At 42.6% G+C, this 14,818-nt stretch overlaps 1 long non-coding RNA gene across 1 annotated transcript; it reads left to right on the top strand.

Annotated features, from left to right (window-relative positions):
• The first annotated feature begins 259 nt into the window (after positions 1-259).
• On the top strand, positions 260-8,669 carry LOC133488298 (uncharacterized). The gene is made up of 3 exons (XR_009791605.1): positions 260-1,510; positions 4,410-4,468; positions 4,544-8,669. It is a non-coding gene; the product is annotated as an uncharacterized LOC133488298 (long non-coding RNA).
• The last annotated feature ends 6,149 nt before the right edge of the window (positions 8,670-14,818 follow it).

The raw sequence follows: 14,818 nt of genomic DNA, 5'->3' as shown, positions 1-14,818 counted from the left end.
CACAAAACTCGTAAAAGCACATGTACAGTATGAACACAGACATTTATGCTTGCAATTTGATTTTGTTTTTGTCTTTTTGTCTTTTACTTTTACAATGTGTTTAAAAAGTGTGATTTAAGTTATTGTTTAAGTCTGTTTTAATTGGTTCAGTGTCATGGTCTGTGTTTTGGTTTGGGTTGTGTTTAGTTTTGTTCCATGTTTTTCTGTGTTCCATGTTTGTCGTGTGCTCATTTAGTTATTGTGTCCACCTGTTCTCGTCAACCTCCTGCCTTGTGTCGACCAATCAGTTCCCTCCAGCCACTCGTGTCTTGTCCAGGTGTTCCTCGTTGTCTCATCAATGTGTTTGTATTTAGTTCCCTGGTTTCTTTCATTTCTTGTCTGGTCATTGTCATTCTGGTATGTCATTGTCAGGTAACATTGGCCCTATCTGTTCCACGCCTTTCTCACCAGTCATAGTTTGTTTCCAGTTTTAGGTATTCAAGTGTATCTTTGTTACCTGTTGTGGGACTTTGTTTAGTTTTGCTTTATCCATGTTCCTTGTTTGCCCTTTTTGGAGATCAAATATTTTTTTGCCTTGCCTTCCTCTCCTTCGACAACCCCAACCATGACAGAATGAACAGGATCCAGCGGGAATAACATGACGTCACCCTGCACGCCACCAGTCTGCCTCCCAGCGCCCTCAGCCTGCCAACCTTACCTACCCTCCTCCAGTAACCCCTATCGTTCAGTCTTCTGTCTTTTTCACCTATGTCTGCCACTTTTCCTAGTTATTCCCCATGCCCTACAATTTTACTTCCACATTGTTTTTTAGATTCAGATTTTTCTGACTCAGACGGATTTTGATTTTTCCGTTTCCTTCCCTAGTTGTCCCCCGTCCTAGTCAGTTTTTGTCACTTTTCCCCTTTTCCGCTGACCTTTACATGGGCACCCATTTAGCAATTTATCCAGGACCGCCGCGTGGTGGCCAACTGAGGCGCCAAAGTAAAGGTCAAATTTTGGACTCGTTCTTTTCTCCTGTACCCAAGTCACTTAATTTTTCACCAGTTCCCACACCTTGTTCCACGCCTCCAATTACGTCGCATCCATCCAAACCTGCCCCCAAGCCACCTCGTTCTGTAACACTTGTTTTTCCTACCTCACCTTCCTGACTTTCTGTGCACTCTGCCCCACTAGTTTCCTCTGCTCCCAAACCGCAATGGTGGCAGGCTGAGGAAGCGACTGCAGGCCCCGTTCCTGCTCCTCGTCTGCTGCGGCGGTGCTCATCAAGCGGCCGACCCCTCTGCGGCTCCGCCAGGCTCCAGTTCTGGCTCCTCTGCAGCTGCGCCAGGCTCCCGTCCCGGATCCGGTGGCACCCGTCCAGCGGCCGCCACCCATCCCGTCTCTGACGGCGCCCGTCCAGCGGCCGCCGCCCGTCCCAGCTCCGGCGGCCCCCGTCCTTGCTCCAGCGGCACTGGTCCAGCGGCCGCCACCGGTTCCGGCTCCGGCGGCACTCTTCCAGCGGCCGAAAAAGGTATATTTTTCACTGGTTAGCTATTAAATGATGAATTACAGGGAGTTCTTGATTTACGGGTGTCTTCCATTCCTACGCCGGCGATGTAATGGGAAAGTGTCAAAAAAAGGTTATGGTATAGTCCATCACTAACCTACCTATGCTAGTAAAGGCCTAATTTACTGTAAATTTGTATTTTAAAAAAAAAAAAAAAAAAAAAAAAAAAACACATGCTTGCTTGTACTGCGAGGCAACATAGTTTTAACAGTGCCAGTTCAATGCACGCCATTCGTAACCTCAAACACAGTCTTGTCATGGTCCCACTCTATGCTGATTTCAGTGTAAAATATCAATGCAATGCTCTGATGAAATTGTAAGCTTTGTTTTACCAAACTTTGTTCCGGGCTGAGCGGTACTTCTCTATCCACTTGTTATTGTAACTCTTTTATTACATTTGCACATAGGTACTCATTTAAACACTGCGCTGGCAGTGTAGTGGTACATGCTGCTGCCGTCCATGCAGATAGCGTGGGTTCGATTCCCAGTCAGTGTCCCCTTAGCCACCCAATGAAAAATGGCTGGGTTGTGCAGGGCATCTGATGTAAAAACTGTCAAACCAGTCATGTAACCCATGATGGGCAGGTTGAAAGTCATAAAAACGTGTTCAGACAGTCTGCTTATGATTTAAAACGTACAACATACAGCAAGGGTTTGAAAGTTAGCTTGATGGTGTTAAAGCTGTCTATAACATTAGTTTGTATGTTCTTATGAAATGCGTCACTATAAAACATGTTTTATTGCTTTAAGAAATATACATGGTTGTCATCAGACAGCATTATAGCATTGCTAAAACAGCCAATCTGACGGTGGCCTAACACTTCAGCATTGTAGTTTTTGGTCTTTTACTTGTAATTTTAACTCCATATTTGTCAAAATGGGCCATTGTATTTCAATGTCGCTGAAAAAAGCAGCTTGTGTTTTTGAGTCATCCGCGCTCTCAACACTCACAACAGCAGGAGGGAAGCTGCACCTGTCCTCCTCCCTGTTTTGTTCTCCTTCGCATTGGCAGCCCCGGACATGCTGGATTTCACAGTTTCTCAGGTACATTTTCTCCCGCGCCACCAACTGCACTGAATAATAGCGTGTGGCTGTGTAGGTTGAGAGAGGCATGCGCTCGGCGTGCCCATTATTCATCACAGAAAAGGCTGGCACGCTGGCCGGCAGAAGCGCCGCTGCTGCTGCTGTGCTATCTGAGAGCAGATAAAGGAGGCAGGTGTGAGAAGGAAATTAATGTGGATCCATCAGTTGTGAATTGAAGCTCTGCTAAAGACTCCAACCAAAAGGACCCAATTTAGCCTACGCTGCCACAATAGCAGCAGCCCCGGCGTGGAAAGACTCTGAAGCTATATACAGTATTTCAATATTTAGTGTGCAGGTGCTATCACAAACAGCAGCCATGCGGCACACAGGCGTGTCCCACTGTGGGGCAGAGCTAATTCTGCTTGGGAGCACAGGCGAAGGGAGCTCTTCGTGGACGGCGGGCTGTGGGGAAAACTGTATTTTAACCTAATTTGGTTCTAATTACAAAGACAGGAAGTCCACCTGCCACACATACTGCCAGGCTCCCCTCCCTTCCGAGGGTGGGCGCAGGGGATGGAGGAGGAGGAGGGGGTAGTAGAGTGCGAAACAGCTTGCATAATTGTTGTTGCGGTGGCCTTCAGCGTGGTTCACGTTCTTGTCAGCACACATTGAGCTCGCTCGCAAAACTGCTCTCGGAAAGAAATGTTTGAAAAGCGACGTGGCCTAGAGCGAGCTATTTCAGTTCTGCACCTTTAAAATGGTTATCTGATTAGAACAAAAAGCAGCATTATCTCGATACTGACATCACCGAGACACCAAACATTGCCATTAGCCTTGAGAGATACACTTGCTGGCAACATTAAATATGCTGGCACAATCTAGTGGGAACTACACTTTAATGCCCATAAAGTCTATTTATTAAGGTAATACTGTAATTTCCTGTGTATATTGTAAAGACAGAATGTTTGATGCGTTGGCTGTCATTAGAGGATGCAGGTGTACCTAATAATTTGACTGTCAGCATTTGTGGATATTTCCATATTTTTGTCTGGACAGCCTTTACCGCACACCTAAATAATCGTTAAAATAGACTCATAAAGCTTAACTAAATCAAGAAACAAGTTAAATATTGGCCTGTTATTTAGAATTGTTTCACATGAACTCGACAAACAAAATGAACTACGTGGCATTTGATTTTTTTTTTTTCAAAATAAGGGCCCATACAATATACATTGTTGCACAATTGTCTGAAACGAGCTGACAATAACAATTTATTATTGCTGAGTGTAGATGAGGTAGGTTTAGGTTGTTTGCATGAGTCAAGGATGCTACCTGCAAGCAGCAACCACTTAAGATTTTATATTTCTTGTTAAAGGTCCCATATTTTGGCTATTTAGACCTCCATAGAGTGACTCTCTAACATGGACTTAGTATAAAAGTCCATTCATCCATTTTCAACAACGCTTATCCTGGTTAGGGTCGCGGGGTGCTGGAGCCTATCCCAGGTGACTTTGGGCAAAAGGCGGACTACACCCTGAACTGGTAGCCAGTCAGTCGCAGGGCACATATAGACGCGGACAACCATTCGCACTCACATTCACACTGTCACTGAGTGGGAACTGAACCCACGCTGCCTGCACCAAAGTCAGGCGAGTGTACCACTACACCGTCAGTGACTAGTATAAAAGTGTCAGTTTCATTTCAAAAAACACCTTGGTTTTGTCATATGAGCAGAAAAGGCCCCTCTGACAGCTACTTCTGTTTGACCCAGTTTTGTATCTGCTTTGTCCATATTTGGCTAAGACCGTCCACTTTCTTGTGATTGGTTGCCTCTGTGTAGAAGACCCACTTGTGAGCGCACGCGTGTTTGTATTGACAGCGCTGGCTCAGAGCCGAGAGGTAAGCGGAGATCTTCGCTAGTGACATAAATAAACTGGAGAAATTTGACTGACCTGATTTCTGGCCTCTCTGCAGAAAATCGTCTGGGACTCAGGAATGCCGAGGCGATTTTATTTCATATTGCATGTTTAATGAGGCACCATAGACGATATACCCCAAATACTAGAAAAAGTTGGTTTGGTGAAATATGGCACCTGTACCATTGCCCATATCGCTCACTCAAGTGACCATATTGTGAATGAGGTCTTTTAATATGACCGAAGTTGCTTAGTCTAAAAAGTATCAAGTCTTACTTACTTGAACCATGCAGATACCGTGCACAGTATGTTCATCATGATATGCTGTGGAATAAGTTTGCTTTTAGTTGTTCAAGCATGTTTTTTTTTCTCCTGGGCTTGCAATCTGCTGCGGCGCAATCAGGGAATAGTAGCAACATGCTGTGTTTTTTAAAAATCAAAAACTCTCCCTAATGAAGCAGACAAATAGTCTTTGGGATGACTCTGTTTGTTGTTATATTTAGCTAAAAATGTAAAACAAACATGTAGAGAACAAGTTGCAGCTTTGCACTTTAGTGTAACTTTCATCTGTCAGGCCGATCAACTGACCAGACACCCCCCCTCCCAGTGGTGTTAACGGCATTCTCTGGCCGTGTAAAGCTCCCTAACAAGGAACCTGATTGTTCTGTTAATGTGTTACTTCCTGTGGGAGTCACTGCTCTGGAATAGAGTGCAGCGTCCAGTGCCTGGAGTAACTCCTACATGGGAACGGGCCCAAACCAGGCCAGGCCTCCACATAGTCGGGCCGGCGGACATTCACCCCTTCCTATGATGAAAGATAAGAATTTTCATTCAAGTTGCCTGTTCAAGAAGAAAAAAAACCAAGAAAAGTTATCTCCACATGAAAACGCTTTTTTTTGAGGGGCCAAAAAAAACCATTATCAGCTGAGATACCGCCATTCCTCAATATAGTGTTAGTAGATATAATGGTAAAAAAAAAAAAATCCAGAAGGGGCAAAAGTACTACTCACACTTTGTACTTCAATAAAAGTGCAGATTAATGAAGTTTTGAAAGACGGTTGTAAAAGTAGAAGCACTGATTCAACTCATTTAAGAGAACAAAAGTACAGACTCTGAAATATACCTATAAGGAATTTTGTAGTGTTCCCCCTGAATGGGGTTTTCCTCAAGCCAATGCAAAGAAGTATTTAAACCTCAAAAATGGTTCAGCGTGAACAGAGGTGAGGACACAATAGGAGAGTACGAGACACGAAAAGCGAGACTGTTCGGCAGAGCTTGTGGGCAGCGGGTCAGCTCCTTGGCAGAGAGTGTGGTGTGTTGCCATGGCAACTTGCCCGTTTCCCCACCCAAGAGTCACTGTGTGCAAGACTCCATCAGCAGTGTGAGTGTTGTTCAAGAAGCAGTGGAGATCAGGGCCTTAATCAGTCAGCAGCGATACAAGGGTGAAGAGAGGGGCTGGAGCCTGCAGCTATTTGGAAGTGCAGCATCACACAAGCACAGGAGCGCGCACACACATTCACACACACTCACAGCTCTAGCACAAAGAGTGTATCGAGTAAACTCATTCGAAGAAATGTTTTTGTCATGAGTGATTCGCTGGAAATTAGCAACCACAGTGGTACCTCCTAAGGGCAAACTCAATCTGTTCCGGGACAATGGTTTAGAGAACATTCTTCATTCACTTCTGATTAAATGGTACTACAAGTGTAAAAATAACAACAACTCTTGATAGTAAAAACAACAAAACATTCAGTTTGAACTTTAATAAAGGTGTAAGCCAAACTGCTTTTTAAAAAAAATAATAATAATAATAAAAAATAATAATTAATGGTCACACACACAGCCTTAAATAAAAGGTGACCACTAATATGGTAACTGGAGTCTTACCACTTAGAATTTTAGTCTACTTATTTTTTTACTTCCACTGTATATTCTTTTCTGTATTGCAACAAATGCCTTTTTTTTTTTTTAAATCTGATGTTCATCCTGATATTATTAACAAGTGCCCATTCTGTGTTATGCATGAAAATTTGAGATAGCTAAAAAGAAGACAAATTTGAGTGCCAGCTCTTAAATCTTTTTAATCGGGGAAGCCAAGATGGCTGTTTATATTAGTTGAAGAGACATATTGCACTCTGGCCCTAATTTGAATGGTGTGGCCTTGAGGAAGTGTAACGTGAAGGCGAGGGTGGTGCTGGAGTTTTGCTTCAAGACCACAGAGAACTTGAGAACTTATTTGGCTGGATGGATGTGTATATTCTAATAAGATCTCTTACGCCAGCCTTTTTTTTTGTTTTGTTTTTCTTGTTCCGTAGCACCTGGGATTGCTATGCTACTCTGTGGGGCATTATAGTCCACATATCATATCGTTTTGGGCATATCCTTTTGGTGATTGCCTCTCTCAACACACTCTTAAAACATTTGAGGCATTTACAATTGTAGGTTAATGTAATTAAATACACTAAATACCTCCCCTGGGTAACGCTTAGTATGAAGACGAAATATATGAGGAGAAACTTGTCTAAAGAATCTATCTTGAAGTTGTGCTAAGAAACTTAATAACTGACCGACCATCTGATTCACACCCTCTCGGTCCAAGACGTGTTTATTTCCAGCCTGTGATTGTATCAAATTTGTCCCGTTTTGAATGTCATGCTTGGCGGATACGCAGCGCACACGGGTGGTTTAAAGGAGCCAAAAGCACTTTATTTATGTTTGGATGGCAGCGGGCGCTCAGTGCTGCTTGGCACCACCCACAGTGAGCTGTGGTCTTTGGCACCTCTTTGCATCCCCCCTGTCCCCCAAACATGCCGGCTATCCGACTTCACTGGGCCCCGCTGCAACTTGTGGATGTATGCATATGCACGTGTCTGGAACGCTGCATGTATGCTGTGTTTTCTTGTTTTCATGTGCCGAGCTGTGATATTTTCTACCCTGAAGATTACATGAAAGCCAACAGAGCTGCACTTTATTTCAAAGGTTGCTCCTTTAATCAAGCCCCGAGAAGTTTTACAGCAATTTAAACTAATCTCTTGTCCACCAAAGGTCGTGGAAGCTCGCATCAAAAATAATGCATGAATTAAGATGAATTCATTCACCACTGGGTAATCTTTTACTTTTTTTTTTTTTTTCTATTTGACACTTATAAGACGTCACATGAAGGGCTTGACTCGTGTAGCAATGTATTGCGCAGTGCACATTCTAATCTTCCCTTTGCTGTGCTTATGCTGCCAGGACCGCCACTGAGTGCAGCCATTTAACAAATGGAAAAAAGGTCTGCATGCATCTGAAGCCACCTTTTGCAGGTGTTTTTCAAAAGTCGTTAATTTGTATAGCCCTTAATCACAGACGAGTCAAAACAAAAACAAAACGTATTCCCTCATTTAAGAATGAAATAAACCTCTGTCCAAACCGTCACATTTTGGACTGTTACTATGCATTCATCTTCCGTTCCGCTTATCCTCACAAGGGTCGCGGGCGTGCTGGAGCCCATCCCAGCTATCTTCGGGCGAGAGGCGGGGTACACCCTGAACTGGTCGCCAGCCAATCGCAGGGCAGGACTGTTACTAGTCCACATTAAAACAATATTCACAATGAGATGAATACCACAACAACAGGTGGTCCAATAAACCATACAGCCATTTTAGCCATTCAGACGCCCCAAGCAAGTTATTTCTACGAAAAAAACCCACAATAACAATTTATGAATAGGTGTGCAAATAGTGAAAAAGAGTTGCTCATCTATATCATCTTAAATGCAGTGGAACCTCCAACATCAAACACAATACAAGTGGTGAGCATGTTTGCCTCACAGTCCAAGGCACTGACTTGTAATATTCGTTCCGGCCTCCCTGTGTTGAGCATGTCCACAATTTAAAAACATGCACGTAAGGTCACTGGAAGACGACATGTTCATGGTTGTCTATATGTGCCCTACGATTGACCGGTAACCAGTCCAGGGTGTACCATGCCTCTCGCCCAAATTATGTGATCATACATTGAATGTGCTCTAATCTTAATAAAAAAAATTAATACAAATGTGAGCGCTCTTTAGAGCAAAGCATGGTACACATCAGGTAATGCTTATTGGGAGAGGACAATTCTAACCTTGTGACTTTTTGAATGGCCACAGCAGCGTTAATCAACTCCCATTGCTTGGGCTCCAGGTTGGCTCACACCTGACTCTGATTAGCTCTTGGAGAAGCCGTAGGAGAGAGGTTCACTTACTTTTCTTCCCTGTCCTCTGAATGTTTATTTTGAATAAAGATATGAAAACATATTGTTTGTGTGGTATTAGTTGAAGCTGACTTTTTATTCTTGTGATTTAGATGAAAATTAGAGTATATTTTAATGACCAATGTATGCAGAAATTTGAAAGGGTTCGACTTTTTCCATCCCACTGTAAATGCTACCTGGAAAAGTTGTCAAAGTGAGATCTGATGCTTTACTGTCTGAAAACAAAATTTGCTGTCAACATTAACACTACATAAGCAAACGATCTGCACTTTTATCGGATTGTGCAGAAAAGAATCCGAAAAAGGCCCTGAAGGCGTATCTGATCCACGCTGGCCTGGAGCCGCTCACCTTCACCAACATGTTCCCCATTATAAGTTATGTAAAACACATGCGTAAGGACAAGGGGTCAAAACTCATAGTAAAAATTACATTTTTAAAAGTGCAACCAGATATCCCTTGTTCCACCCCAACAATCTGAAAGTAGACATTTTTGCCTTTTTTTTTTTTTTTTTTTTTTTTAAAGCTCTTCTTTTCACCTCAGGAAACCTGCCGCCCCCTGCTTGATGTATAAGTATATAATTTATATCTCCTATATTTACTGTATAAACCAAAGCAAGGCCAGCCACCTTAAAAGGAAGCACGACCCTTTTCCTTGCTTCGGAGTTCTGAGGGGTCTGCTGAAGCTCAAACCGGGGATCCGTAGCCTGGGTTTCCTCATGCTGCAGCAGTCCATGCAGAAGAATACCCGGGAAGAGGTTGAATCTGGTCATCCACGGACAGATAACGGAAGATACGGGCGACTAATTTAGTCATGTGCTTGGCCACCGGATGACGAGGGGCTGATAAAGAAAACATGACAGACGTAATAGACAGCTGTGCTGCTGGAAGAGGATGTGAACTCCCTTGCAGATCCTATAGGATTTCAAGTGTCAGGACTCCTGACTAGTTCCCTCCAAGTCTTCTGATCACTCCACTTGCTCTATAGTTTGTAGCCAGAAATTGCAATTACCTGAGAAACATTTTAAGAGAATGAACTGAAATGCGACACTGTACTGAAATATCCCCTGAGACTGTGAGTAGTTGTTGATTGGATGCTTTGTATGTTTCTGCTGATGGATAGGAGCTTTACCTCTATCGACCTTGTAATGCTGTCTAACCAAATTGAATTCTGGTGCAAAATGGCATTTAAAAACAGGACTATGAATAAACCCATCATCAGTCTTTGATGAATTCAAGGTAACGTTAATATATATTACTATAACGCTGTGTTGAAATGAACGTTTGCAACCAGCTACAAGACTTGGTGTTTCTACAGTTTGTTACATTAAAAACTATAGGCTCTCTTCCAAGGCAGAAAACTAACTAACTGGCTAACTAGCATGGCTAACTCTGGTCACGTAAAAGAAACGAGCATAGATGTCGCTAATTTTCTGATAAATGGGTATACTTTTACTGTTGTGGCACAGTTTACATTTTATTTAGATTAAAATCAATTCATTTTCTTTTCATATTTAATGTATCTATGGCGCATGTTCAATAGTTTGTATTTTCATTCAATCAAATATTTCAAAATAATACATTTTAGAACTGTAATTGCAATTCAGTGATGCCATGAAGCTGCAATGTTTTTGCTCAGTTATCGTACTTTCAGAATCTGATACCAGCCCAACAAAAGTGAATACACCCCTAAGTGAAAATGTCTGAATTGAGCCCAATTAGCCTTTTTTCTTGTGACTCCAGAGAGTTACAAGGTCTCAGGTCTATTCAGAATCATCTTTATTTGCCAAGTATGTCCAAAAAACACACAAGGAATTTGTCTCCGGTAGTTGGAGCCACTCTAGTACGACAACAGTCAATTGACAGAGAACACTTTTGAGACATAAAGACATTGAGAAAAACACTGAGCAATAAAGAGTTGCTTGTTATCTGGTAATGCGGGTACAATTTATTTTTTGGGGGGACAATTGTGCAAAAAGATGGAGAGTCCTCTAGCAATTAGAGCAGTTTTGAATGTCTGTGTAAATTTGGTGATATTGCTTAAACACGCTCTCAAACTGTTTACTGGATATTCAAGTTCAAGTATTCAAGTTCAATATGGAGCGGCACGGTGGCTGACTGGTTAGAGCCTCACAGTTCTGAGGAGCGGGGTTCAGTCCCCGGCCCCGCCTGTGTGGAGTTTGCACGTTCTCCACATGCTTGCGTGGGTTTTCTCCGGGCACTTCGGTTTCCGCCCACATCCCAAAAACATGCATGGTAGGTTCATTGACAACTCTAAATTGCCCAAAGGTGGGAATGTGAGTGCAAATGGTCGTTTGTTTGTATATGCCCTGCGATTGGCTGGCAAGCAGTTCAGGGTGTACCCCGCCTCCTGCCCGATGATAGCTGGGATAGGCTCCAGCACGCCCACGACCCTAGTGAGGAGAAGCGGCTCAGAAAATGGATTGATGGGATGGAAGTTCAATATGGCATCTCATGGCAAAGAACTCCCTGAGCCTGTAAGAAAAAGAATAGATTTTTTTTTTTTTTCAGTACAACAGATATTTCAGCACAAATAGATATGTATCTCAATCCTGCCATGTGGTCATCATCTGCCATCTGATGGATGGATAACTGTATGGACAAAATTGTTGTGGTGGAAACACAGTAAACAGAAGCAGTTCTTGGCCAGCACGTTTGAGAAGCTCTACTGGAGGTCATATGGTCCTGACAGTCCTGGTCTGCTTGGCCTAACACAGAGCGTCTTGCCGACCCATTGAGAGGAAGGACAGGGCGATAGTGTGTGCTCGTGGCACCAAGTGTGTTTGTGTTTGTGTATGTGCGTCTGTGTGAATAGATTGGCTCCCGGAAGGACAGCGATGGCTCAGGACTGCAAGGAAGCTGCTGGGAAATGTCTGTGTCACCGGTGTCACCCAGTGAAGGCAGATACACAAAGCAGCAGTCACAGACACATTCTTGGCCCGTGCACATCTCCAAACACGCACGCACACAATTTGTAATCTTTCTTTTATGCACAGTTCAGCAAAGACACAATTTTAGACATGGACAGAAAATGTGCTTAATACCGTGTGACGATTTAATAATAATAATAATATAGCCATGCATCCATGTTCTGTACTGCTTATTCTACACTACATTCACACCGAAGGATAATTTAAAGTCTTTAATAATAATAAAAATGTTATATTTTGTAGATTCAAAATAAAACCTAAGAATTTAAAAAAATGATTTTTGCGGTACATTTTTTTTGTGTGCTTTTTATTTAAGATCATTTACTTTCTCCATTTCCTCATTGTACTGTGGATGGACTACTAATGTTGTGGAACCAAAAGAAGCTAACTAGCACCCCCTTTTGAAAGTGCTCGCTTAAAAAGAGAAAAACATTTCATCCTCCTCCTCATCTGCTCTGATGCATTCCTAGTATGAAGAGCAGGCTAAAGTCACAGGGCAGTGGGATAAACTAACGAATTAATTGGGATTAAAATGTTTATGGCGCAAGGTTGTCATGGTTGACCTTTTCATGTGTAATTTACGCGTCTGTGAAAGGACTATTTAATGAAAACAACAGCCTCGATTAATATGGATTAAGGGGGGTTACAATCCATTATTCATTCATAAACAAAAACATGTTTGGAGTCATAATTCCACTTAAATATATATATATGTTAATTACTCTTGTTTCCTTTGTTTATTCACTCCTCAGTGTGAATGTCAAGTTAATCGACCATTACATTTCAAAGTTTTGTTCCCCCCCCCCCCCCCCGAAGCAGATGAAGCTATAAAAGTTACGAGTTCAATGAAAAACGCACCTGGCTAAGCCATCATTCTCACTCGTTTCTGAGAGCATCCCATCGATTTGTTGTCATAGGAGTAAGCCTGATGCCATATTTTCTTGCAAAAATGTAATTTTCTTCCAAGTAATACTTTAAATCTTTTATCTAGTTCTAACTTGGGAAACCAAGAGTTTGTTTCAGTTCTTTAAGCGAGGTGTGCATATCAATCATCTCAACAGGTAAGAATGGGGGAGTTCAATATTTACCTCCACTAGGGAGGATATATTTTAGACGTTTCTTTGTTAGGATTACGTACAAATTTATTGACTCATTCCTATGAAACTAACCTATCAATTTTTGATTGCTTTTTTTTCCTCATTAGGATCGTAGGTGAACTGGATCCTATCCAGCTGACATTGGGCGAGAGTCGGGGTACATGCTGGATTGAAGTATATAGACATAATGTACTGTCCTTCAAAGAAATACTTCAAAAAAGCTAAACAAACACTCTCATTTGCACTATGGACAAATTAGAGTCTTCAATGGACCTACAAGTAATATGCATGTTTTTGGAATGTGGGAGGAAGCCGGAGGAGCTGCAGAAAATAAACATGCAAGCATAGGTAGAATAAAGCTACATACATGTATGTTATTCGCTTATATACATGTGTAATGATTCCATCCATCTATTTTCTACACCGCTGATCCTGCTCAGGGTCACAGGTGAGCCGGAGTCAATCCCAGCTGACTTTGGGCGAAACACGGACTACATCCTGGACTGGTTGCTAGGCAGCCGCTGGGCACATATAGACACACAAACATTCTCTCTCACATTTACACCATCAGCGGCACGGTGGGCGACGGGTTAGAACATCTGCCTCACAGTTCTGAGGAGCCGGGGTTCAAATCCGGCCTCACCTGTGTGGCGTTTGCATGCTCTCCCCGTGCCTGCGTGGGTTTTCTCCGGGTACTCCGGTTTCCACACCCCAAAAACATGCATGGTAGGTTAAGTGAAGACTCGAGATTGCCTGTAGGTGTGAATGTGAGTGCGAATGGTTGTTTGTTTATATGTGCCCAGAGATTGGCTGGCGACCAGTTGATGGTAACACTCCCCCCCCCCCCCCCCCCCCGCCACACTCAGCTGGGATAGGCTCCAGAACGCCCGTGACCCTAGTGAAGATAAGCGGTACGCAAAATGGAGATGGATTTACACCATCACTGTGTGGGATTTGAGCCCATGCTTTTGTCAGGCGAATGTACCACTAAACCATCAGTGACTATATTTAATTATATGAATTCACATTTCTCGAGTTATATATATATATATATATATATATATATATGTATATGTGTGTATTTATATTTTTTCACTATTGTGAAAAAGCATTTTATTTATTGATTCATTCATTCGTTACAAAAAATAATGTCTTCCCTGATCACAGTATGTGTGTTCATGTATATATTTAGAATTTTGGGGGTCAACTTAGCATTTTTCAGCATTTCCATTCACTGCTGAACTGTGCCAACAACCAAACAAAAACGATAGTTTTCTTTATTTTAAGCAATTCGGGGCATTAGAATTTACACATTTTGAATAAAAGCCAGGATTTTTTCCCCACTATTTTACCAGCAAGATTTTAATTTATTCTTCTGTGAAAAATCCTTCACTCATAAATGAATGTGCAGTAATTCTAATTATGCAGAAAATGGGTATGATGTACATTAGTAATTGCACTGTACTCAAATTCACTCATGTGATTTTAGAATGATCAGCTGTTTCGAAGGCGTCTGATTGTCGTCGATGAATCAGCTGTCTAAAATGGAACTTTCGCATAAAATGACCATCTTACAATTGGAGGTCAAAGAGGAGATGGTGGTCCAGGGGAGGCGAAAGGAGGGGAGGGCTCTCTTGAGTGAGGAGCGTAGCTGGTTGGTGGGTCGGTCAGGTGCAGCGCCACCAGTGATCATTAGGGTTACAGCTGCCCTGGCCAGATTGTGTGCTGCCTGCACCGGGCGAGATGTTTTGCCCAGGGAGAAGAGCGAGCATCTGTCTGTCCCTCCCCGTAGACAGCAACCTCCTACCAGCCTGTCCAAGTCAACCCAACTAGTAACAAGGTCACCCAACTCCTACTTTCTCTTGCTCGCTCATGCACAGCTGCTCTCTGCTGCCCTCTACATCACGCCATTTTCTCTCTCGCTGTCTTGAGATGGGCACAATCAGATGTAAGACAAGGGCAATACTTCATTTTCAAACTGGCGAAATTACTTACTTCTTCCTGTATTATCTGAGGCCAGTGTTAATTGCATAATTTGATCCCCGTTGATAA

Source organism: Phyllopteryx taeniolatus, chromosome 13, assembly GCF_024500385.1.
Source record: "Phyllopteryx taeniolatus isolate TA_2022b chromosome 13, UOR_Ptae_1.2, whole genome shotgun sequence".
NCBI lineage: Eukaryota > Metazoa > Chordata > Actinopteri > Syngnathiformes > Syngnathidae > Phyllopteryx > Phyllopteryx taeniolatus.
Note: the sequence above shows the minus strand (reverse complement) of the source record. Positions and strands in the feature narration are given on the sequence as shown.